This window comes from Myripristis murdjan, chromosome 5 (assembly GCF_902150065.1).
Source record: "Myripristis murdjan chromosome 5, fMyrMur1.1, whole genome shotgun sequence".
Classification (NCBI taxonomy): domain Eukaryota; kingdom Metazoa; phylum Chordata; class Actinopteri; order Holocentriformes; family Holocentridae; genus Myripristis; species Myripristis murdjan.
In genome coordinates, this window is record NC_043984.1 from 35,446,416 (window position 1) to 35,469,049 (window position 22,634).

Here is a 22,634-nt window from a genome sequence, read left to right on the forward strand (position 1 = left end):
AATAAAAACATGCCAAATCAATAAAATATACAAATAGACAACGATAATAATAACAGCAACAAGTAATGATAACACACTGAACCAGTAAAAGATAAACAATAAAAGCATCAATAAGGCAATAAAGCACGTACTCACACTGCTCCAAATCCATTATAATAAATTTACATTGAGTGAGAGATTAGCCTTCCTATGTCAGCCTCCCTACATCATCATCATCATCATCATCATCACTGAAGAACTGCAGAAGAAGGAGAAGCAGCGTGATGTAGTGTGGGTTACATGGAGCGTGATCGTTTGTGGTTCTTACAGCTCCATCATGGCCAGACTGAGTGACAAACGTCGGTGTAATTATACACTCTGACCTCGGCGCTGAAAGCCACATTCACAGCGTGACAAAAAATAGCTTTCGTATCATCTTGCGAGCACTTTTATTTCAGTCGCACTGTGAAAAACTCTCTTTTCTTACGAGCGGACTTGACTGTTGTAGTTTTCTTTTTCTGCGGCCTAAAACATCTGCAGCTTTTTTCAAAACGCCGCAGTGTGAGTCCTGACCCGGACAAGGAAAAGTGAAGATGTCACACCTTCCAGTTCACTACTTGCCTATGAAGTACTTCAGGGTCTTGACCAACTTTACATCTCCCAAATGTCTGACAAATATGTACCAACCTACCAAATACTACAAACTGCTACTCAGGTAGAAGTACTGTTCCTCTGCTGGTATGTGACTGCAGTAGAAGTAGAAGTACTGTTCCTCTGCTGGTATGTGACTGCAGTAGAAGTAGAAGTACTGTTCCTCTGCTGGTATGTGACTGCAGTAGAAGTAGAAGTACTGTTCCTCTGCTGGTATGTGACTGCAGTAGAAGTAGAAGTACTGTTCCTCTGCTGGTATGTGACTGCAGTAGAAGTAGAAGTAGTGCAGTAAAAATGTCCTGCAGTAAAAGTCCAAAGTGTCTCATGTCAAATGTCCTGGCAGTAAAAGTGAATGAGCTCCTTTTTCCAAACAGTAACTGTGTTAGCTGGGATCTTTTCCATGCAGTTAGAAAAGGAGGAGAGAACACGCTGCACACTACATGCTTTTAAAGGGGCATTACACTAAAACTGAAGTGAGGACCCTGTAGACTCAACCAGACTGCAGGTTTTATTGGAAGTTGGAAACAACAAAAAGTAGAAGCAACAAAGCAGAAGCAGGTTCCTCTTCTCATGTTTGCTGACTGTGCTTTTATTGTGAAAGGTTCCACAGTCTGTCATTGATCATCTGATCTCTGTAATGGATCTGATTTAAAATGCAGTGAAGGACCAAACTCAAGCAGAAATGGACTGAAGTACAAGCAAAATTACTGACTTTAAAAAAAAAAAATACTTAAAAAAGTACAAGTACACAAAAAATTACTCAGTTACAGTGACGTGAGGAAATGTAATCCGTTACTTCCACCTCCAACAACAACAACAACATCCAAATCTAAATCTGGAGATGGAGCTTTTAGCCTCGACAGAGTTTTGGTGGAGAAGCGGCAGAAAATAACATGAAAGTGGGAATTCATGTGACATTATTACAGTAACTTCATTATTTCAATATACAATATCTAATATAATTTACTGTGCGTGCAGGAGTTTGTACAAGCCTATTTATGTTTGTTTGTTTTTTTTTTAAATTATTGTTATATTTATGAGTGAGTATACGTGTGTTGCAAATGAGCCGATTAGGGGCGTGTCCACCTCCATTTACGGCTGATTGTCGGAGCGTGCATGAGGCTCGTGCACGTGCACGCACAGGCTCCATAAATCTGACCCAAAGAATGCGTCTGCATGTTTCTGACTTTGTGCGAGCTCACAGTTTCAGTCGTGAATCTACAGTTTTACACATGTGGTCCCTGATGTGTCATTAGCCTCTCCTAAAAATAACCTCTAATCCTTCTTCTTCTCCACCGCCTTTGATCAAACCGGCCGTTTGCTTCACTGTTTTGCTGCTCCGTCTCATTTTTATTTATTCTTTCTATCCACACCTAACGTTATTCTTATTGTTTTTATTGCGAGAACTCTTTTACACCGTTTTTTATTGTTATTGCTCTTGGCATTTCTCCTATTTTTCATTATTATGACTATTATGCTTATCATTACTGTTGTTATAATATGTTTTTTGTTTTTTTTCTTTTTTGTGTTTAGCACATAATGAAATGTGCTCTACAGATAAAGGTTGCTTTGACTTGCAGGAAACACAGCAAAACAAAGCAGAGCAGAAGCACCCCTGATTTTACCCAGTGTGTGAAATTGCAGCCTCCTGTATCAGATCAGTGCTGACTGGATCCGGTGAGCGTGCCTGATCATGAGAAAGCAGAGAGGATCCCCGGTGGTGAGAACCGAGTACTACAACAGCCTGTGACAAAGAGCCAGGCTCCTCTGATGGTGGACAGTGTCAGATCAGCTGATTTACAACCGGCGCTACAAAGCCTTTTTTTTTTTTTTTTTTTTTTTTTCCCCCCCGGCACATCCATCATCGCCTCAAGTGTGGAACCAGGAGTGCATCACATAAATAAATGCAGAAAATAAGATTCAGAAATTGATACCGTGTCGCTTGAATAAACAAAAGGTGCTCACGAACGCATTTTCACGAGCAGCGTTTGACTTTTGTCGCGCAATTCAACGCGTTGATTTTGCGAGAATAATGCATTGACACAACATCAAAAATGCATCTTTTGTGTGTTACGTGAATTTGCTTCTATATATGAGGCAATCTCGGTTCCATTCTCACACATGACATATACATCTGCCTTATCCAGGATATACAGCCTCTCTCTCTCTCTGGCTGCACAGAGGGAAGGAACCTCCTGCCATGTCTTCATGCTGTGGCAAACACTATATTCTTACATTCAGGTGAGGGTTTAAAAAACAGATTTGCCCCGTGTGCAACTCAAAAAAATAATCATTTGAACTAAAGGGAGGCGGCGGAGCCCACCCGGCCTGTAAACAATCTTTTGCAGCACTAAAGCATCACAGGCGAGGTCATTTCATTCGTCGCCTGCTTGTTTGTTTGTTTGTTGCCGCTGCACAAGGCGTGACATTGCCATGCCGGCCCACTCCTGTGAAAAGTGTCTAAAAAGGATTTGGACCACCCGTTTCCCAGAGAGCATGGAAGCCCGGGAGTTGATTTTGCATCGGAGCAGGAGGAGGAGGAGGATCTGCCTGCTTAGCTTCGCGGTGAAACAAAAGAGGAGGCTCAGTGAAACAAAGACAGAGATGCACCTGGAGAATTCACTTCAGTCATACCTGGTTTAAGAGCTTGGCCGGCTATCTCTCTTAGCCTCGGGCGAGGCAGCTGACAAAAACAAGCGCTGCTTTTTTAGTCTGTCTTTTGGAGTTGATTACCGCTCCTGCCGCTCTCTCCCTCCTCGCCTCCTCTCTAATCTCTCTCTCTCTCTCTCTCCCTCCACATTTATACATCATCTTTCCTCCAACCCGTCTTCTGTCAGCTCTCCCCCTCCCAGCAGCTTCTTCGCTCGTCTCTCCCTTCTTCTCCAAATCAGATATTGCCAATTATCTTCCTGTGTTGGATTGCTGTCATTTGCCATTAGAAGCAGCAATATTTTTTTTTTTTTTTTTTCTGGCCTGGACTAGAAATGGACAGAGTGATCAGAAGGGAACCAGTAAATGTAATTGCGAGCAAGGGGGCTTTGTTTTCACACAGATTAACGGCACAAACTACTGAGTGGGGATAAATGACTATCATCCTCTGGGCACTGGGAACGGGAAGCCGTGCCCCCACCCCCCCACTCCTCCCCTCCCCTCCCCCCATTCAGCGAGCACTGACATTGACGAAAGCTAAGCCTCCGTCAAGAGACGTGAGCCGCCGCCGCCGCCGCCGCCGCCGCCGCCGCCGCTGCAATGCTAACAGGATAGTGAGAGCTGAAGGGCATCAGAAATAAGCATGTTATATTCCAAAAGGCCTCAGCGCCTTTATTGCAGCGGCGCCCTCTTTTATTGCATTTGAATGATCTGAAAGGTCATGAATGACTTGACTTATCCTCATTGATTTTTATACTCCCTCTGCAAACAGTAGAGCCTATATAATTATACACGTGACTGCAGGCACAACCGGCGTCCTTTCATGCCGCTCGGAAGTTTCAGGCCGAGTTTCACTGACGTTTTTTTTTTTTTTTTTTTTTGCACAGGGAAGGGAAGAACGTGCTGTATCACATTAAATGGCCGGATCACAAATCCATGATATTCACAACACAATGAGTGCAAAGCTGCTTAACGGCACTGGTCAAAAAAAAAAATAAATAAAAAAAATAAAGCTTCTTTGTGCCTGTCATGCATATGCACATCTCTTTATGTCAGCCACAGAGTATTTATTTGTGGGTGAGGCAATTCAAATCTACTTTTAAATTCAAATCTACTCCCCTAAATAATTGTACACTGAAAAAAAGAAAAAAATGAAGTCATTTAGTCTCATATTCAGTGTTAAAGCCTTGTTTGTTTTTTTCAAACAAGGTAAAAAATCTGTCAGTAGGATGATAGAATCCCGCTTTTTGGCAATTCCAAGCGACTTCTTTCCATTATTATCTCGCATCAAGTCCCTTTTTTTTTTAATCCTGGTGGGCCAATCTGCGTTATTCTGCCTTGTTTCAACACATTTATACTTGTTCCAGGAACAAATCCTGAAACAAGCAAAACTGCTTTAGAGACGAGTGGGATTATCTTGTGCAACAGAATTTTTCCGCTTGTTTTATGGGAATATTCCAACGCTAACGACTCCCATAGACTTCAAGTCTTTATGCTAAGCTAACAGGAATTGCTTCTCATAGGAACCACCGGATGGACAGAGGTGAAAATAACATCAAACATCTTGTCTCAGTCTGGGAAAGTCAGAAAAAGGAGATTTTTCCAGAAATGTTGATGTATTCATTCAAGAAAAATACAATTTTAACACTGAATGTGAGACTACCTAACTTACTATTATTATTTTTTGCAGTGTAGTATATAAGATGCTTTGAAAGGTGGTGTAAAGACGTTCTCAAGCTGATGAGATCAGAAGGACCTCCAATTATAAAGGGACTGCAGGGCACAGGGGTGCAGCCTCGGTGGATTAGCCTCAGTGCTGCAGGAATTCACGCTTGCAAAGGGCTGATGTTTGCTGTTTGAGCCACAGCTCGATTTGCAAACATCTCTCGGTGAATGAGATAAAAAAAAAAAAAAACGGTGCCCTCGCAGAAGTTCACAGACAGGACTTGCAATGTGAGCGTCTCCGAGTTCAGATCCAGCAACCAGAAGGTAGGAGCTGTATAATCTTTACCTATCTGAAGGACGGCTCCTCGGTGCTGCGGCGGACGGCTTCCGAATGAGGCCAAGGCAGAGTGAACTGAGGCTCGGCTCGCTGTACCTGTGAGGGGGAGAAAAAAAAAAAGCGGGATGGATGTGAGTTTTCATGTAAATGTGAGAGAGGCCGAGGGGAGAAGTGGAGCGTTGATATTCAGTTTGGGGTCCGGCCGAGCCCCCGTTCTCCACGCCTCGACGCTGACCTCGCGACCTTGCAGTGAAAATCATTTGGCAGCTCTTCTCTCCACAGCCCACAACTCTAAGACTGACCTCTGAGAGTGCACATGTGAGCACGCACACACACACACACACACACACACACACAGCGAACCAGTGACAGAATCTGAAGTGAAGAATTTTTCCGCCCATCGGCAGAGCTCTACATTCATCTCTCTCTCTCTCTCTCTCTTTCTCTCTCTCTGCTGCTCCCCTTTCAGCAACTATCAAGGCTGGAGAAACAGTCAGCGATGACAGAAGAACCCGGCCAACATGTATTTTTATGTTTTATTGGTTTATTTTTAGGTCATTTGCTTTGAAAGAGGCAACCAGTCCGCTCAATATTGAATCCGTGGTAGAAATGTATTAGCGGCACAGAGCTCAGCTGCTCCAAATCAGATAAATTCCTCCTACAGCTATGCTAATTTAGGCTGTAATAGTCATCAGCATCATCAGTGGCTTTATTTATAGCGCACTTATCAAAGTGGTATTATAAAAGTGCCTTAAAAGAGGAATCAAAATGTTAGCAATAAAGGCCTTGAACAGTAAAGGAGAAAAAGATTGATATGCAAAATGGGCAAACGCACAGATTAATTCAATGCAACGTATGAAATCAAGTCTCAATCACAAACTACAGCTAAATCAAGGCTTAAAAAAAAAAAAAAAAAACAAGTGTGCTGTGCTTTCAAAGTGTTTTAAAAGGAGGAGAGAGTTGTCAGGTCAGTGTTCACACCCAGCATGTCCCGAGGCTGAGCCGTTTAATTGAACTCTGGAGCATTTCTTCCTTTACTTCTGTTCATTTGTCCAGGTGAGAACAATGCCTTTTGAACTCTGGTGGCACCAAATAATGGGGGGGGGGGAAACGTCTGAGGCTGCCTCGGTCCTCTGTCAAAGCTGTGGTGCAGCTCATTACGGGCGGACCGGTAATCTGAGCAAACAGCAGCACGAAAAAACTGAAAAACACCGGATAAAATCTGTATAATGTGAAAAATATGGATAATTACACTGGTTGTTCCTTTATTAAATATTTTTTTCAGCCAAGTTCCCTCAGACCAATTCCAAAAAAAAAAAAAAAAAAAAAAAAAGTTTGGTAGAAAAATATGCCAATATAACCTTCATTGTGTTACAGTCTTTTTCTCCTCTTCCTCCTTCAACCACTGATCCATTTTCTGGATTTTTTTCGGTCACAGTGAACACAGAACGTCCTCGCTCGACGACCACGGCAGCAGATTTAAACCACACACACACACACACACCTTCAGGACACCCAGAGGGAAACCTGAAGATAACATGTGCTTTATCAAACATTTGCATCTTCTATTGAACTTGTTAAAGCATAGGCTAATTGCATGACTGATATTTTTAACATGACATTTGGAAAATCTTACGTACCCCCTGCAGTACTCCAACGTACCTCTAGGGTTACACGTACCCCCATTTGAGAACCACGGCTCTACAGTCTGTGCTATTGGCCATAGGCGGAAATCCCGGTGTGGTCGGGGGGGACAAGACCCCCCCCATCCATAAAGTTGCAAATACTGAGTTTTTTATTCTTTCAAAAAGTCTGTCAGGATATTAATGTCAGAAATAGTTCATATGTTACTGATATTTTGAGTTTGTATCTAGAAAGATATCTATTTTTTTAAGTGGCATTGTTATGTGGCATAGTTTCATTTCATTTTCTTATTTGATCTCAAAGGGACAGGGTACAGCTCAAACATATACTGTATGTCACTATTTGATGCCATATCTTGCTTTGTTTTTTGTTGACACGACAATAAATATGTTTTTTGAAGAATAGTTTGATGTAGTTGGATTATTCAAGGTATTTCTTCTAGTTTTAGAGCTTATTCTGAGTTTCTAGTGCTTGTAAAGGTACTTTGGTGGACTGTAGTGGAAACAGAACAGTGAGCAAAGAAATTTGGTTGGAGGATTATTGCTTTTAATAGCATTATTTAAAACATATGAACATGCTGAGGGCTCAACACTGTACGGCAAGTTTCAAAGGAGCGTAAGAGAGAAAGAGGGAGGTACAGTCGTGCCAGACAGCAATTTTTTCATGACCCCCCCAACAATTACTCTCTGAAATTTTGCTGTTTATTGTCGCCCCCCAATAATGAAATGGGATTTTCGCCCCTGCTATTGGCCTTTTCCAAGTGCAAGCTTAAAGCAGTCCATGTTGTGCAAAGGATGTTGACATGTTTGTCATTGCAAGTGATTTACTACCACCAATGCCGTGTCAGAATTCATTCATTTGTTTTTCTTCATCCGTTTGGGATTTCTCTTTCAGGAAATGAAAAGATGAAAGGTGAAATTTTGTGCCAGCTTTTTCTATAAAATTGGGAGGCTTTTTTTTTTTTTTTTTTTTTTTTTTTTTATTGACGTCTCCCAGCATGTTGTGGGAGAAGGATGAATTTAATTTGAAGTTTTTCGTATACTGCGCGGTTAAATCTCAATCTCATCTCATTCATGAAAGGTAGGGTTAGTCGAAGGGATGCAATCAATCAAAATTGCATTCCGACACACTGCCATCGATACCTCTCTCTATGCCAGAGCATGCATTTCCACACTGTAAAATACACACTGCATCTGCATCCTACGGCGTTACACCATAAACGTGACGCACTTGATCTGCACCCGCCACTTAGCGGAGCCGAGCCCGGACACTCGGCGAGCTCAGCGGCCTGCATGTCCACGCTGCGTCTGCTCGGGCTGCGCTATGAGTCCGGCCGCTCCTGCTGCTCTGACTGGCAGCTTTATCTGAGCGCCACAGCCCGCTCTGCTGTCTAGACACCCTCATCATTTATCTAAGCCACGCAATTACACAGAGGCCCCCGAATCAGCTAATGCACAAGGATGCTACAAGGATAGTGCTCACACACGGCTACCTCTGTGCTTAGTGTAAGTGTTTGTGTATTAATACCAAGTCCTCGTGCCAAACAAGTGCGCAAACAAATCAGGTTCATGCTAAAAAGACTAACTCTGCCAGGTAATACAGATAAGTCACATAATATCCCAGTTAACAAGCTGCCTCCTTTTCCACAACCATTAAACTCACACGGCTGTTTCTGACCGAGCCTTGACTTCCTGCTTTAAAAGGCAGAATGAGTGGGATTTTCCTAAAAAAAAAACAAAAAAAAAAACAATACATAGATTCATGCACAAATGATCCTCTCCATCATGACTTGTGAGCCATTATCAGTGTGTGTTGGTGTGTGTGTGTGTGTGTGTCTGCAGTAGTGATGGGTCGTTCGCGAACGAGTCGATTCTTTTGAACCGGCTCTTTGAAGTGAACGAGCCAGTTCCCAATTTCTTTGTTTTTTTGCTTTAATTCTTAATTTTAATGAATTTAATAATTTAATGTCCACACAGACCATTGCCAAATGAAATTATCATTATTTCAGGATAATTCAAACTCAGATATCCCACCAATAGAATATACATGGGATGTCTAAGTTTGAATGATTCTGATCGAAATATTAACCCACAGCTTCTTAGCATCCAGTCCAGTCTGATACCACCCTGTTAGTCTCATGTGGAATGTTTAGGTCGTAATGGGTTAAAAATAAATAAATATAAAAATGAGCCAGTCTTTTGAACGGAAAAAAAAAAATTGCATGCCCCACCTTCACCAACCTATCTAACAGACAGCAGGCCAACACCGTGTCGCTCTTCATCCTCATCTTTGCCCGATTGGTGTTCCACCTCGCAGGGGCGGATCTAGACTAATATTCATGGGGTGACAAGAGGGTGGCATGGAGACTTTAAAGAGTGGCAGAAATATATGTTGATTTAATACCAAACGATCACATATATCAGTATTTGCTTGGAAAACCCCCAAATGAGGATATTTTAACTCAAAAACATTCTATTATTGTGGTACATGAGTAAAGCATTGAATAGAAAACCAAAAGGTGGCATTAGAAATATTTATTTATTTATTTATTTATTTATCAACCCCTTAAATAGTGGGAGTGTCATCTTTTGCTGCATTTACTTGCACTCGGACATTTGAGTCTCGTAACAGCGAGTTTCCGAACAGCCACAATTAAAAAAATAAATAAATAAATTGTCTGAAATTGGGGTGGCAACTAGGGTGGCAAGGCATTTTTCTAGGGTGGCAGCTGCCACCCCCTGCCACCCCCTAGAACCGCCTATGGCACCTCGCCAGATTTCTTTTCTTTCCCACGGTTCCACGCCCACATTTTTTGTAGGTTCCTATTGGATGTTGCGCTGTAGATCTGACACCGTGCTGTGCTGTGATTGGCTGGGAGCTACACACCTGCTGCCCAAAGGCCGACGCCCATTAGAGTCCCGAGCTCAGCAAAACAAGAAAATCCAGGCACACATTGCTAGTGTCCATACATTGAATTTAGACAGTTGTTGTTTTTTTGTTGTTTTTTTTAAGGAAAATCCTCCGTCCACAGATGCCTAATTCCCCTAACAGTGCAAATACTGATCAGTTTCTCCACCGCTGACAGTGCCTGCTCAGTTTCTTACAGTGAAGGACAACATACGAGCGAAGGCAACAGCACAAACTCCAGACATCACAACTTCATTCTTGCCGGGTAACGCTGATCTGTGTATGTCCTCGATGCTTCTCCTGCGAGCTGCTTATCTCCTGAACCTGCTCGCTGTCATTCCCATTTACATCATAATGCCTTCTCAGGCTTCCTGACAGGCTCCTCTGCAGCTGCCGGCGTCGCTCCGTCGTCTGTGTGAGACCTTCGGCGCGTCACCTTCCTCCTCACGACGGAGAACGCTGCTCGACTTACTTTAGCTCTCGTCCTGACCTGTTTGAGATTATATCATCCAGTTTCTTCACAGCGTTTTCTGCACAAAGAGAGCTGCACTGGTTATGGTGGTCGGTGTGGTGGGAGCCGCAGGCCGCTCCCTGCCCCCCCCCCGCCGCCCGCCACTCACTTTGATGCCCTAATGATTACCTCTGCTCCCAGAGAGACAGCTGAAGGGGAAACTGCGCACCCCGCCATAATTCCTCGTTGGGAATTTGAATCCCTCCTGCTCAAAGCCATGATCAAGCAATGAATGGTTTATTCCTCGCAAGCTTCATTAACGTCCACAGGATATCTCAATACAGCCAGTGCACTTTTATCGACCCATTCCCGGCTGACGAAGCCCTTTAATACCTCACCTTACTAAATATGGGCTTAACATATTTACAGAGAACATGATAAAATATGGAATGATGAATTAAAGTCAGCAAAGTGGGATGTCTTCTTCTCTTTTAGAGAGCTGGTGGATGTGGCTGAGGAAAGGAACTCGGACTGGGAAATATATCGATATGTCTTCAATATCAACTTATATCTGATATCTTATAACTTAGTCTTCAATATCATGATTCAAAACTTATATCTGATATCTTATAACTGATATCATCTGGGATTTCACATATTGTAATATCGTGATATGGCATAAATATTGTCTTTTTCTGCTAAAGGGATGCAATTTCCTACAATAATTAGACTGTTGTAGCTGTTTTATTATTTGCCTCTATCTCATCTGTCATTATTATCCACATTACTGATGAATATTTTGAAAATCTCTTGAAAGCACATTCCTATAACATCATCACAATATCGATATCAAGGTATTTGGTCAAAGATATTGTGATATTTGATTTTTTCCATGTCGCCCAGCCAGTAGCGGTTTTAGGCACGGGCGAACCGGGGCGGCATTTTTTCATGTCACGTGGGGGGCGGCACGAGTGCCGCCCTTGGCGAAATTACTGGCTTGCACCCTTTCATGTTACTACTCCAACCCCCCCGCCCCTGTGGCACCATCAGGCAGCATCACGCGAGCCGGCCGCGGCACCAGCTGGCATCAGGCCGCTCACCTGTCAGATCCAGCAGACCTGACCGGGTGGGCGCGGTACCGGCTGGTGCCGCGGCCGGCTCGTGTGATGCTGCCTGATGGTGCCGCGGCATATTGCGGGTCAATACGGTAGTCTAGAAAACTGGCGATTTTTTTTTTCTCGTGTGCCCCCAAGTAGATTGCGCCCTGGGCGGTTGCCCACACTGCCTATAGCAAAAACCGTCCCTGTATAAGACGATATTTTTTCCATTGAAAATGCCCTGAAAAAACACCCTCGTCTAATATTGGGGTGCAAATACACATGTATTGTTGCATATGTAAACCAGTAGGTAGGCTCGCCTGATGCCGCGATTACCGGCGAATAGCCGCATTGCACAATCAATAATAAACCATGTTGTCAGTGTCATTGTCCGTTGTGCTGCTGCAGCCGCGTATGAACAAAAGTTGATTTATAATGAAAGGTATATATGGCAACGGACACGGAAGGGCGCAAGGCAGTAATTTCGCCCAGGGCGGCAACATGGGCAGAACCGCCACTGCGCCCAGCCCTATACCATCTTGACCCAGTTGTGGATAAGTGGCAGAAAAATGAAGGGATGGATGGATCTGAATGCCATTTCATGGTTAAAAAAAAAAAAATACTCTATGACCATCAGCACAGTATTGCCATAAAACAAAAAAAAAGATGGCCAAAGTTTAAGAAAGCCAAATGTAAGACTTCTTCATGTTTCTTGAAATCAAATTTAATAACAATTTAAAAACCAAAAGCACCACAACAACAGTTTGTAAACCATTCTCTGTCTCTCCGGCTGGACTAAACTGATGCAAACTGTGAAACTGCAAATAAAAAAAGCAAAATGGGAAAAAAGGAAGCGAGGAAAGTGACTGTCGGGTGACACGAGGTCCAGCTGTGTTTAATAAAGCCGACAGGAAGCGGGTTGTTTTAATATCACTGTTCTGTGACATCCAACTACGAGCGGAAATGCGGCAGAAAGAAGCCCCATCAGTGCATTGTGGGAAAAAAAAAAGACCTCTAATAAACTCGACAACACGGTGTTTGCTTCCTTTCTTTCTAAGGATTTTAAATTGGATCTGCTTCAGACAAACAAACAAACAAACAACAAAAAAGAAAAAATCAAAATACCTCCATCTATATCCTTATATTTAAATGTCAAATCAAACATCTCCTTATAACAAAATGCAACTCAAGTCCATCAAAACAGCGATGCCTCTGCGTGGATCCTGTCAGGTTAAACACAGATACACTAGGCTTTTGCAGCGGCATGCCTTTCTAACGTGAAACCGGGTGAATTATGTGCGTCAGGGGCAGCGATGACGCACGGCGCGCTAACACAATATGTCTGCATGTCGCACGGGCCGGGAAAATACAATGCTTTGGGAAAACGGACGCGGCTCTATTGAATTATACATGAAGCGGAGAGAATCAAATCAACTGTGCAAGGTATTGCCGCGGCATGAATAAATGGTGCATAATTGATAGCGGCTCTCTTACATTATGTATCCCCGTTCGCAAATCCGCACGTCAAGTTGTGACGCGAGGCGGGCCGAGGGATCCGAGGGACGCGGCGTCGCTGATCTAATGATCCAGTCGCCTAATGCCCTCTGTAAACACACACACGGCCGCTTCTGCAAGGACGACATGTGTCCGTGCAATTCGACACCGATGCCAGCAACAAGGAAAGATTTCTTATGAGACTTTAACGCGGCCCACAGTTTGTCACGGGCTGGGGGAAAAGACAATACGGCCCAATATTAAGGGATATTATTCCGGTTAGACAAATACAGCGGGTTGCCAATATGTGGGGTTGATATTGTCTGTTTATTAAAAATTGGATATTGGTCTGTGTTGCCCACCTCTGATATGATGCTAGATTTGCTCAAAGAGCCTCGAGCGTGTCAGCCTGTGAAAACTGTCTCACCTTGGCTTAAAGGAGGATTCCACTCAAAGTTTGCGATGCGGACATGTTGACAAAGCGTCCACATTACCTCCAGTCATTTTTAGAGGCGTGCCATATTAGATATTTCGATATTTACTTATTTTTTATTTACTGATTTTTTTATATTTACTTATTTTTTTATTTACTTTATTTTTATATATATACAGTACAGGCCAAAAGTTTGGACACACCTTCTCATTCAATGCGTTTTCTTTATTTTCATGACTATTTACATTGTAGATTCTAACTGAAGGCATCAAAACTATGAATGAACACATGTGGAGTTATGTACTTAACAAAAAAAGGTGAAATAACTGAAAACATGTTTTATATTCTAGTTTCTTCAAAATAGCCACCCTTTGCTCTGGTTACTGCTTTGCACACTCTTGGCATTCTCTATGAGCTTCAAGAGGTAGTCACCTGAAATGGTTTTCACTTCACAGGTGTGCCTTATCAGGGTTAATTAGTGGAATTTCTTGCTTTATCAATGGGGTTGGGACCATCAGTTGTGTTGTGCAGAAGTCAGGTTACTACACAGCCGACAGCCCTATTGGACAACTGTTAAAATTCATATTATGGCAAGAACCAATCAGCTAACTAAAGAAAAACGAGTGGCCATCATTACTTTAAGAAATGAAGGTCAGTCAGTCCGGAAAATTGCAAAAACTTTAAATGTGTCCCCAAGTGGAGTCGCAAAAACCATCAAGCGCTACAATGAAACTGGCACACATGAGGACCGACCCAGGAAAGGAAGACCAAGAGTCACCTCTGCTTCTGAGGACAAGTTCATCCGAGTCACCAGCCTCAGAAATGGCAAGTTAACAGCAGCTCAGATCAGAGACCAGATAAATGCCACACAGAGTTCTAGCAGCAGACCCATCTCTAGAACAACTGTTAAGAGGAGACTGCGCCAATCAGGCCTTCGGCAGATGACCTGGCCTCCACAGTCACCGGACCTAAACCCAATCCAGATGGTTTTGGGGTGAGCTGGAGCGCAGAGTGAAGGCAAAGGGGCCAACAAGTGCTAAACACCTCTGGGAACTCCTTCAAGACTGTTGGAAAACCATTTCAGGTGACTACCTCTTGAAGCTCATGGAGAGAATGCCAAGAGTGTGCAAAGCAGTAATCAGAGCAAAGGGTGGCTATTTTGAAGAAACTAGAATATAAAACATGTTTTCAGTTATTTCACCTTTTTTTGTTAAGTACATAACTCCACATGTGTTCATTCATAGAAGTGATTCCTTCAGTTAGAATCTACAATGTAAATAGTCATGAAAATAAAGAAAACGCATTGAATGAGAAGGTGTGTCCAAACTTTTGGCCTGTACTGTATATTTTTTTTACATTTGATTTGCTAACTCGGCTTGAATTTCACTGCTGTCTCCGTTAAATCAAATGCCAATGGGACACAGCATAAGCCTGGAATATACTTGCTGCTCACGACGCGTGCTTACGCGTCATGGCTGCGACGCGTATTCTACGTTCCTGGGCGTAGAGGTCGCTCATCTCGACGCAAGGTAACGTGACACGTGCGTGAGATGCAGTATTGACATAACCGCTAGAGGCGCTCGTGCGAACGAATACACAGTGACAGTGACGGTGAGGTCAGAGGGTCAGAAGCGTCATCAGAAGGCAATGGCGGAAAGTTTTGAAGAGAGACTCTCGGACCTGGTCCGAAACTACAAGCACCTGTTTGACAATACTTCGCCATTGCACAGCGATAAACATGCATGCCAAAATAGTTGGCGACAAATCGCGGGGGTTTTGGGGGTCGACGCCGAGACCTGCCAAAAAAAGTGGAAGGCGATCCGCGATCGGTATGTCTGCGCCCGGAGGAAAATGTTGGATAAGCGGAGTGGAGACGGAGCTGAAGAGATCTTCTGCCCGGCGGTGATGAAACGCCTCAGCTGGCTGCAAAGCTATGTTTCGCACCGCAACACTGACAGTAATTTCCCTCGGAGTATGGTAAGTAAGAGAAGACCATGAGCCTTTATTGTCTTTAGGTAGAGAGAGAGTGGTTTGGTTACAAGAGTGGTTAGTGGCAGTCGAGTGTGGTTACACATATCAGGCGCCCGCCAAAAAGTTGGAATATCGTGGAAAAAGTTAATTTGTTTTTCTCGGTAATTCAGTTAAAAAAGTTAACAGTAAACTCACCTGACCTGAACCCAATAGAAAAAACCCCATAGCTGCACATTGGTGCAGTAATTCATGCAAAATTCATTTTAATTTTTTTTTTGCTTCTGCCGCAATTTCAACAGGAGCAAAATGATTATTTCTTCCTCTTCAAGCAAATCCATGTTTGTTTACAATACCGGAATGCGGTATCCAGGCAACACCTCCCGGCTTCTTCGCGCTTTCGGGTCCGATCCGATCTGCTGCTGTCTGCCCCTAGTGGAGACCTCCAGTATCATGCGTTTTTGGACGCGTTGTGCTGCAGCAAGTGAATGCACTCATGAAGCGCACTGTGTACGCGTACGTTAGGTCATGCAGCAAGTATATTCCTACCTTTAGAGTGCAAGGACCCTTTAATTCAGGTCATACTTGAGTATAACAACATAATCCATGTGCATCTTCATGTACTCGCTTATTCCATTCAAGGTCACAAAGGGGACTGGAGGCTATCCCAGCATGCAACGGGTGGAAGGCAGGGAAACACCCTGGACAGGTCGCTGGTTCCATCACTACCAACGGAAACTAGCCTTTTGGCTGAATTTGGTGCGATTTTATTTTTATAAAGAAATGTTTATTAATGTACACTACTCCTTTATGAATAAATGCTCCGCTTGTCTTGTTGTCATGGTAACAGAGGTGTTCATTCACTTCTATGTTTGGCACTGAGCTCATAGTTAGTGCTGCTGCTGGACTGGACTGCATTTTGCTGACAGCTGTTTCCACTATTCTGTCCCACCGCATGTATATCAACAGGGAGGGACAAAAAATTAGAAACACCTCTCAGTATAATGCAGTCCAGTACAAGACCTGTGCAAACTACAACCTCAGTAATAAACACAGAATTAAATTTACACAAAAACTGAACATTATAAACTTTGTTAAAAGGTAGAATTTATGGCAGAGCTGCTGAGCTGAACTGCATTAGACTGGACAGGTGGAGCTGATAAGGTGGACATTATGTATATTTGGGTGAAATGTTCCTTTTATCAGGCAGGATCTTCACACACACTTCTCCAAACTCATTCACAGAAAAGCACGTCATTCACATTTGAACACCGCCGACTTTTCAACGGTAATAATTAGCGCAGAAACCCGAGACCCGGTGATGCGGCCTCCGTGTTCCCGCTCTCGCAGCGGCCTTCACCGAGGCTGACGGCGAGCGTCTGAATTTGCGAAATGATGCCGCTTTGAAGGCTGCACCGCCGCTCTCCAACCTCCAATCTGTTTAAGTGTCTCCGCATGTGGTCATCTTTGATCTCGCTTATGAATAAATCTGCACTGTGTCTCTGTAAATATGACCATCAAAGCACTGAGAATGGCGCGGTAAGTCTTCCGCTATTTTCATAATTTAAATAAATAAATAAATAAATAAATAGCAGAAAGAAAAATCTCAACACCTCAACACCAAACTTCCCCACACCAACACACACACACACACACACACACATTACCAGTAATATAACACAAACTCAAAGGCAATAGCCACACACATCTGGCAGGCAGTTTGACCACACACACACACACACACACACACACACACACACACACACACACACACACACACACACACACAGGCTGTAAATCACCATGAAGGTCAAACTGCAGCAGTGATTCAGTTACTCAGAAAATTCATGCTCATGGTCTGACTGGTGATGGAGATAGATTTTTTTTTTTTTTTTTTTTTTTTTTTAACCCACTGACACAAATTATTTAAGCCCTTTCTTTTCCATGAGGTGAGATTCAAAGACCGCCTGCTGAATTAATGCTTCATTATGTGTCTTTATTATATGTCTTTATTATAAAATATAATGTTTCTCTTTTGTCTAGTGTATTAAAACTCCAATGGGCGGTCAATTTTTTTTTTTTTTTTATTAAAATACGGTTTGGAAATTTGAGTTTTGAAGGCTAAAAGTCTCAGCAGACAGTATTATGGTGATTTCTGGACCACCATCTTCTTCGGTAACCACTGCTTTACTTCTCTATTACACATAACCACTCTACAACAGAACGTCTGGACACTAACTTCACTAAAACTCAACTTCAGAAGCCCAAAATGAAAAATGAAAGATACGAGAAACCATCTGCTCCATTTATACTGAAATTTTAAATGCTAACCTACGCTGCAGCTGCAAGTATACTTTTATGATTTGGAATTATTTGTAAGGCTATTTATGTTTGACTTGAATTTCACTGCTGCCTCCGTTAAATCAAATGTCAGTGTGACACACCTTAGAGAGCAAGGACCCTTTAATTCAGGTCGTACTTGAGTATATCAATATAATAGATAGATAGATATACTTTATTGATCCCAACCAGGGAAATTCTCAAATTTCCATGTGCATCTCCATCGCTTAATCCATTCACAGTAGGGACACTGTTCACGTCGGTTTTTGTGGGCAAAACTAATGCGGTCCAAGTTCTCTCTGTACTGGTTGAGCTTTTAGGGTCTAATTTATCGAGTATGTGGGACTGGAAGCAGCTGGGACGCAAACATTTGTGTCGCCGCAGTTTCCCGATTTTGCAGGTGATTTAGCAAGAGGGGTGAGGTAAACGTGCAAAGCTGCAGTCGACTTCATTTGAATGCATGAACGCTAAAAGTGGAGCCGGAAAAGGCATCTGGCGCATCTCCATCAGCGCCAGAGACAGTCGCTTTGGAAAAATAAACATTATAATAATCAGTAAATGTGTTAGCAATACAAGGTTATGTTGCTGTAGGCGGCAGCTGCTGAGGAGAACGCAGAGCAGGAGAAGTTTTATCCACAGATCACAGGCCGCTCCTCGGCTCCGACGGTCCCAGTCGAGAGGAAAACCGTCTCCGAGAAAACAGCGACATTAGTGGGAGAACATCACCTCTGAAGTCTTCACACACTTCCAATATTTTATGCCTCCAGCTTCAAGATTAAAGGGAAACACTCACATTCTACTCACGAATCAGGTGGGGGAGGGAGGACGAAGGAAACTGAGGAATTTTTTTTTTTTTTATTAGAGTATGAAGTTATTCAGATAGTATTCATGATATTTAACCAACTGATGCATTCATTTTATTAATTATACTCTTATTATTTTCAGTTGGGGGCACTAATCCAAGACACTATTATATAATTCAAATGTTAATTGTGAAATTCTAATGTGAAAGATTCATATTGACTGTAAAAATAAAATTGGTAGGAGGGACCTTGAGCTTAGCCCCACAACAGGTTAAACAGTTATTAAAGGTATCAAAGCAGGTCCCCTGTATCCCCTGTTGTCTGATACTCACTGTATACAGGTTGTTCATTGTATATAGGAATGTTATATATTCTTTCTATTTTATGTTTATTTTTATTTTATTTTTTTTATTATTATTATCGTTATTATTATTATTTTTATTTATTATTTTTATTTTTTACTTGCACAGTGCTGGAGCTGTTGCAATTACATTTCACTGCTGCTGTACCTGTACATTCATGCATGTGACGAATAAATCTTGAATTGAATTGAGGTGAAATGCAGATTTTGAATAAGTTGCACAAAAGAGGACCGTCACTCATCTGGCCCAAGTCGTGGGTTTGATTCCATCTTAAAGATTAAGAGGGAAAACACTCACTTTTAGCCACGGATGAGGCGGCGAGCGTGTGTAAAGGGCTGGTCGGGGTTATTTCATGTTGTAAATTAATGACGCTGCTTTCAGTGCACAGATTGTGGCCACATTTATGTCCACACACACACAGACACACACAGATAAGATGTAATCGAGTTGCAAGCCCAGCAGTTAATGTGAGCAGGCCGATTGTGTGCACCAGGTTGAACTGAAAGGCCCGACTGAACGGGTCAAAGGTCAATAACAGCTGCAATTTCCTTTGTGGCACCGGCCGGCAGGCTTGATAAATAACACTCAGCGCACCATTTGAATGAATCTCCATTTCCCCCCCTCCTGTATTTTTGCAGTCCAACATCAGAACGGCCTACAGTGCACACCTTTTCTGTGAATTCACAAATCTGTGCATCTCGGTAAATCAAGGTAAACATCTCTTGCACATGAAAAAATACTGCAACTCCTTACTAAATCAGGCCCTTCGTCTCCAGATCGCCACGTACCGCTGATCTCATGACAAACACGGCCATGCCTTGATCATTAATATCGCTGCGTTAGCTAGGTTTTCTGCGCAAACGTGGATTTCAGCATCGAATGAATAACTTAATGTAAATAGCAGGGCTGCTCCGCGGGACTTCACAACTTTATTCATGCTTAGATCTCTCCAGGGGTGAGGATGGAAGGATGAAAAAAAAAAAAAAAAAAATTAAAAAAAAAAAATCCAACATGTTAGCCTTGCCCTGGTGGATAACCGGCTCTCCTGTTACACCATACTGTAATATTAATAAAAAAAAAAAAAAAAAAAAAAAAAAAAAATCCAACATGTTAGCCTTGCCCTGGTGGAAACCGGCTCTCCTGTTACACCATACTGTAATATTAATAAAAAAAATTAAAAAAAAAAAAAAATCTGGCAGTTAAATATTACCTTGCTCATCAGCAAACAGACACGTGTAGGTTATCCACCTTGCAGCACAATATTAGTTCTACAACCGGCAAAGGTTAATACAGATTTATGCGCGTTATGTAAAGTATTAAATAGTTAGTTAGTTAGTTAGTTAGTTAGATACTTTATTCATCCCGAAGGAAATTCACAGTTTCCAGCAGTATCCACAGAGTACAAGATTAAGTAAATCAAAAATAAAGAATAAAGATGACCCTCGAGATCTAAAGATCCAAGTACCAATGTGCAAAAAAAAAAAAAAAACAATGTGCAAAACACCAATAAAACCAGTGTGCATCGATGTATACAATGTATTTACAGTATAAACAGATGATAAATAAATAAATAGCGCCCAGATGATAAATAGATGATAAAAAGCCAATAAAACCAGTGTGCATCGAATAAATAACACTAAAAGAAGCTTGTAATACTGGCAGTTTGACTTGGTGTGTAGAAAGTTTGCCGAAATGAAAACTTCGGCTATGGTTCCAGTCGGCCCACGGTCTCCAGTCGAGCTGTGCATGAACACTTTTGACGATAAACACTAACAAGTTAAAACGCCAGATTTTTAAATGGAGTCTTGCACAAAACAGGATGCTGTATTTATTTTTTAACATGAGCAGAGTTGACATTTATTTAGCCCGGAACGACAGGCCAGTTACAGCCTTTATGTCAAAAACGCAAAATCTGACTGATGCACACACACACACACACACACGCGCGCACACACACACACGAGGGGACACCAGCATGCGAGTAAACGTCCTCCTCTGCTCTGAAGCCGCGGTGTTCCTCACTTACAGGACAAACGCTCACGTTATGAGCTTAGCAGCGTTTTATTTACGACGCAGTTTGGACGTCGCCGTGTCCACGTGTTTTAAAAAAGACGCCTTTTCACGTCAAACGGCCCGCTAACACACATCTGGCTGAGTCTACCAAGCAAGAGCATGAAGTAAATGCACTTTAAACTCACCTTCCGCGTTGGGCAAGACTCCAGAGCACGGTGGGCTTCTGGGAAATGTAGTTTAAGTTTTGCATGCGCTGGGGAGGAAACGCTCGTTGCGCCTTCTTAAAAAAAACTACATGTACCACGGAAGCAGAGGCAGGGCGGATGCTGCGTTTAGGTTACATCGGAATAATGTGTTCCGCCGTTTTTACTGTTGTTTTCTCTTTTTTTGCTCCGCTTTTTGTTCTGTTTTCTTTATGCTTCATCTGTTTGTGAGCGATGCTGTTGTCTTCTGTGTGTGTTCATGATTTGAAATAAATTTTACGAACTTTAAAAAATAAATACATTTAAAATAATAATCTTGACAGCTGAAACCGACTTTGAGAAGATGCTCAACTGTCAACTGAAGGCGTCAAACACTGTTACTGACATTTTCTGCAGACTACTACTAATACTACTAATACTACTAATTAGTTGTTTTACTTTTTTTCTATCTTAGTTTGTTCCACCGCCTAGCTTGTTAGCTGTGCTTTCAGTATTATTTTTAATTTTAATTTTATTGTGCCAGGCTGAGGTGACTGTGCAAATCAGAGTTGAGCACCAGATCTGTTTTTATTGATTTCACTTTGGTTCTGACAGGTAATGACATCGTAAATGCCTCATTTTTTTATTTATTTATTTATTCATTTATTTATTTTTGTGCTGAAAAATTGCACTTGACCTGACAACAGAAGGGGTTGTTTGGTTTTGTCAAGAGAAACAACAGACTTTTGAAGTGCTACTTAACTTTTATTTACTTGTTTATTTGTTTATTGATTTCATTATGATTATTTTAAATGATAAGTTCACTGTTTGACAGCCCTCCACAGTTATGACAGTTCACTAAAACTAAACTAAAAACTAAAACTAGATTTGAAAAAAAACAAAAAAAAACATTTTAGTCGACTGAGACAACAACATCTAGACTTCAGAAAAAAAAAACTAAAACTCTACAGTGTGCATGCAAATCCAACTAAAATAAAATAAAACTAAACAGAAAATGTCTGTGTTTGTATTGTAACACCTATTCTGAACTTCTTACATCTTGCCCCTGACAAACACACACCACATTAACTATAGAAAAATAACTAAAACTAATATTGAAATGAATAAAAACCAAAACTAAACATTTTGTAAAATTAAAAACTAAACTGAAACTAGCAAACCCATTCTGGAAACAGAACTGAAGCTACACAAAAATTAAAAATGGGGGGAAAAAAAAAAAAAAAAAAAAAACTAATGGAAAATGCAAAACGGTAATAAGTGCTGCCTGCGAGCGAGCCTCAGGAGGGGGGCCAGGCAGGAACTGAGCAGCGCTTGTGACCCCGCTGAAGCTCGGCCTATATTTACCCATAAATCACCACTTTGTTCCTGCCTCTCGCCGCTCTGCATCCCGAGGGCAAACCCCCGATAATCCCGCCTCATCCTGTTAGCTGCTGTATTCATTTTCACTCAGCGCCAGGTTCATGTAAACAGATTAACCTGAGCTGGTGGCGCTGAATGTAAACACCTCCTCGAACCGCAGACACCGCTTCCTCCTTAACATGCACATAATGTCGCCATGAATCGGTTTGGCCCGAGGACTGAGCCATGCTAATGCTAAACACCGGCACGCTGCAGGAATACACACACACACACACACAC

The 22,634-nt window shown here is 42.1% G+C and overlaps 1 protein-coding gene across 2 annotated transcripts in view; it reads right to left on the reverse strand.

The window, feature by feature from the left end:
• fhit (fragile histidine triad diadenosine triphosphatase) overlaps positions 1-21,018 on the reverse strand; it is a 459,492-nt gene extending 438,474 nt beyond the window's left edge. For both annotated transcript variants that reach the window (XM_030051158.1, XM_030051159.1), the window contains exons 1-2: positions 20,979-21,018; positions 5,291-5,377 (exon numbers count right to left, since the gene is read on the reverse strand). The gene's annotated coding sequence lies outside the window, so the exon portion shown is untranslated. The remainder of the gene's footprint in view (positions 1-5,290; positions 5,378-20,978) is intronic.
• Between the last annotated feature and the right edge of the window lie 1,616 nt (positions 21,019-22,634).